Source organism: Dromaius novaehollandiae, chromosome W (assembly GCF_036370855.1).
Source record: "Dromaius novaehollandiae isolate bDroNov1 chromosome W, bDroNov1.hap1, whole genome shotgun sequence".
Lineage (NCBI taxonomy): Eukaryota > Metazoa > Chordata > Aves > Casuariiformes > Dromaiidae > Dromaius > Dromaius novaehollandiae.
In genome coordinates this window covers 65372822-65377230 of record NC_088130.1, presented here as the reverse complement: position 1 = coordinate 65377230, position 4409 = coordinate 65372822, and the positions used below count along the sequence as shown (strand labels likewise).

General features: G+C 37.1%; 1 pseudogene; it reads right to left on the bottom strand.

Moving 5' to 3' along the window:
• Positions 1–2297: 2297 nt before the first annotated feature.
• LOC112985112 (tigger transposable element-derived protein 1-like) lies at positions 2298–4071 on the bottom strand (annotated as a pseudogene).
• Between the last annotated feature and the right edge of the window lie 338 nt (positions 4072–4409).

Here is a 4409-nt window from a genome sequence, read left to right as displayed (position 1 = left end):
GGAGTATAATGTGAAAGGCATTATAAGGCTCTAAGGGCCTGATGAGAACTCTATGGAACTCATATCTTCTCATAACTGAGTGCTCCCTAACATGATAATTGGACATGGTAGATTAATACAGAAATTTTTGACAAATTTCCTTTTTTAATTCAAGAAAAAATTCATCTTGTTTTTATTTAACAGTTGAAAATTAACAAGTTCCTCCCTTCTCATGGTGTTTTCTTAGGTTTCAGTATTTGCTGGGGAGGAGGGGAGCTCTTTTGGCTTCATATAATAGTAAAGCAAAGCAGAAAGAGTTGATAGTTATAAGTAGTTTTCTACCATGTGCTTTCAAATCATAGAAATTATTCATTGTACAATGAATAGAACAGGGAAAGAACAATTCCACTGTTCTCCCTGACCTATATTTTTCTCAGCATTCTGCTTTCTTTCCTTCCATCTTTTTTCCCTACTTCTCCCAAATTTTCTTCAAGAAACCTCTAGTGTTCTTCTGGCCCTTTTGTCCAAATTAACATTATTGTAGGAATAGAATTCTGTATAAATGCTTATAAGGTCCTCATTTTTACATTTCGACAACAATACATGACTTTGAGCGTAGCCACATTATCATGTCAATATGATAGCATGAGACTTAGGCTTAACATCCCAGGTGGTCCTATAACAAACATCAAATGATTCTGGGCTTGATTAAAAGTCAAATATACATTTGGAAAAGGTCATCATTTTTGTTTTGTGGATGTGACATCTAATAGTGCTACGCTTACTGTTGGAGAGACGAAACAGTGAGATTAAGATGCTATGCAGGAAGTCTGTGACAGGACTGGACAGTCTGAGTGCCAGATCACTTTATAAATTTTTCAGTAAGTGCTGTAAATGCTATTCAGTCTGCCGACATTGCATATTCACAGATATCTCAGCTTCAGCTGGACATTTCTCTGATTTCAAATGTTCACAAGGACTACTGAAGTACCAAAAACTTAATATCCTTTTGTGTAGTTTAACTGTATCTTACACTTACATTACACCATAGTTATCCTTAGGGGATGAGAGGAAATCGAAGAGTTAATATTATGAAAGAGGGACAATTATCGGGCATAGCAGAACTCTATGGACAGAGTAGCTGGTCTTTCTCAGAATTGCTTAAAGCAGGCAAAGACAGGGAAGAAATAACTGAAAGAGCAATGATGCAAGACAATTATTTGACCTGCATATTGTCACAGAAACCATAGTGTACTTTCAGAAGTAAAGAGAAAAGCAAACTGTGCTTGCTTTTGACATTATCATAGGAAAATCCTTCAGTATGTTGATATGACTAACTTGGAAGCCAGTATAGAAAATTGATTTCTGCAATGTTTTTATAATTCCTCCCCCCACCTTCCTTTTTCCTTTTTCCTTTTGATTTATATATCACTTCATACCTAAATTGGACCTTTTTTTAAAACTAAATATTAAAGTGTACTTGGAATATAGATCTCTTTCCCCTTTTAAAAAAGTCATTTGCTTAAAGCCTAGTTTTTAATTGAAAAAATCCTACAAATTTTGAAGAAAAGTTAATTCTCAGTTTGGTCCATGTGTTCTCGTATGCGGGCTATAAATTGCAATAAATGTCACTGTTTGCTAATGTGTTACTCTCTTTTTCGGTAGCAAACATAAATAAACTGTTAGATGATTTGACCGTGTCTTTCCAAAAGGTGGTGGTTTTGCTTAGGCACAAATCATGTTTAAGACAGAGACATTAGATCAATGTCACATGTTATGCATTAACCACTCAGGTAGATTTCATGTGTCTAGTTAATGCATAAGGAACGTTCTCAGAATTAGGACTGCGATAGGGAAAGAAGCATGACAAAAACTAAGTAGGTGTCAACAGACAATGACAACTGCCGTAATAAAGCATGAATACAATTTCTTCTTGCATCTTGACAAGGGTAGTTCATTAGTGATCACACAGTTCTATGAAAAACTACTGAAAACAGTTTTGTAGTGTATATATCATTTAGAATGGCCAGTAAAACAGGAAGATTAAATAGATAGAAATGAAAACCAAATTTGGCTCATTGAAAATTAATTTTTAGTAATGTTACAGGCATACCTCGGAGATATTTTGGGTTCGATTCCAGACCACCGAAATAAAATGAATATCACAATAAAGCAAGTCACACAAATTTTTGGGTTTCCCAGTGCATGTAAAAGTTATGTTTAAACTGTACTGTAGTCTATTAAGTTTGCAGTAGCATTATGTCTGAAAAAACAATATATACACCTTCATTAAAAAAATCCTTTATCACTAAAAAATGCTAACCATCATCTGAGCCTTCAGTAAGTCGTAATCCTTTTGCTGATAGAGGGTTTTGCCTCGATGTTGATGGCTGCTTACTGATCAGGGTGGTGATTGCTGAAGGTTGGGGTGGCTGTGGCAACTTCTTAAAATAAGACAACAATGAAGTTTGCCACATTGATTGACTCTTCCTCTCAGAAAGGATTTCTCTGTAGCATTTGGTGCTGTTTGATAGCATTTTACCCACAACAGAACTTCTTTCAAAATTGGAGTCAATCCTCTCAATCCCTGCCGCTGCTTTATCAACTAAGTTTATGTAACATTCTAAATCCTTTGTTTTCATTTCAACGATGTTCACACCAGCTTCCCTAAGAGTAGATTCCATCTCAAGAAACCACTTTCTTTGCTCATCCATAAGAAGCAGCTCCTCATCCGTTAAAGTTTTATCATGAGATTCAGTCACATCTTCAGGCTCCACTTCTAATTCCAGTTCTCTTTCTGTTTCCACCACATCTGACAGTTACTTCCTCCAGTGAAGTCTCAAACCCCTCAAAGTCATCCATGAGGGTTGGAATCAACTTCTTCCAAACTCCTGTTAATATTGATATTTTGACCTCCTCCAATGAATCATGAATGTTCTTAATGGCATCTAGAATGGTGAATCCTTTCCAGAAGGTTTTCAATTTACTTTGCCCAGATCCATCAGAGGAATCACTATCTATGGCAGCTATAGCCTTACAAAATGTTTTTCTTAAATAATAAGACTTGAAAGTCGAAATTACTCCTTGATCCATGGGCTGTAGAATGGATGTGGTGTTATCAGGCATGAAAACAACATTAAACTCGTCGTACATCTCCATCAGAGCTCTTGGGTAACCAGGTGCATTGTCAATGAGTAGTAATATTTTGAAAGGAATCTTTTTTTCTGAGCAGCAGGTCTCAACAGTGGGCTTAAAATATTCAGTAAACCGTGTTGTAAACAGATGTGCTGTCATCCAGGCTTTGTTGTTCCATTTATAGAGCACAGGCAGAGTAGATTTAGCATAATTCTTAAGGACCCTAGGATTTTCGGAATGGTAGATGAACACTGGCTTCAACTTAAAGTCACCAGCTGCATTAGCCTCTAACAAGAGAGTCAGCCTGTCCTTTGAAGCTTTGAAGTCAGGAATTGGCTTCTCCTCCCTAGCTAAAAAAGTCCTAGGTGGCATCTTCTTCCAATATAAGGCTGTTTTGTCTACATTGAAAATCTGTTGTTTAGTGTAGTCACCTTCATCAATTATCTTAGCTAGATCTTCTGGATAACTTGCAGCAGCTTCTACATCAGCACTTGCTGCTTCACTGTACACTTTTATGTTATGGAGACAGTTTCTTTCCTTAAACCTCATGAACCAACCTCTGCTAGCTTCAGACTTTTCTTCTGCAGCTTCCTCACCTCTCTCATCCTTCATAGAACTGAAGAGAGTTAGGGCCTTGCTCTGGATTAGGTTTTGGCTTAAGTGAACGTTGTGGCTGGTTTGATCTTCTATCTAAACCACTAAAGCTTTCTCCATATCAGCAATAAGGCTGTTTTGCTTTCTTATCATTCGTGTGTTCACTGGAGTAGCACTTTTAATTTCCTTCAAGAACTCTTCCTTTACATTCACAACTTGGCTAACTGTTTGGCGCAAGAGGCCTAGCTTTTGGCCTATCTTGGCTTTCAACATGCCTTCCTCACTAAGCTTAATCATTTCTAGCTTTTGATTTAAAGTGAGAGATGTGCCATTCTTCCTTTCACTTAAACACTTAGAGGCCATTGTAGGGTTATTAATTGACCTAATTTCAATATTGTTGTGTCTCAGGGAATAAGGAGGCCTGAGGAGAGGGAGAGAGATAGGGGAACGGCCAGTCAGTGGAATAGTCAGAACACACACAGCATTTATTGATTAAGTTCACCGTCTTATATGGGCACAGTTCGTAGCATCCCAAAACAATTACAATAGTAACATCCAGGATCACTGATCACAGATCACCATAACAGATAGAATAATAATGAAAAAGTTTGAAATATTGCAAGAATTACCAAAATGTGACACAGAGACACAAAGTGAGTACATGCTGTTGGAAAAATGGTGACGATAGACTTGCTCGACAC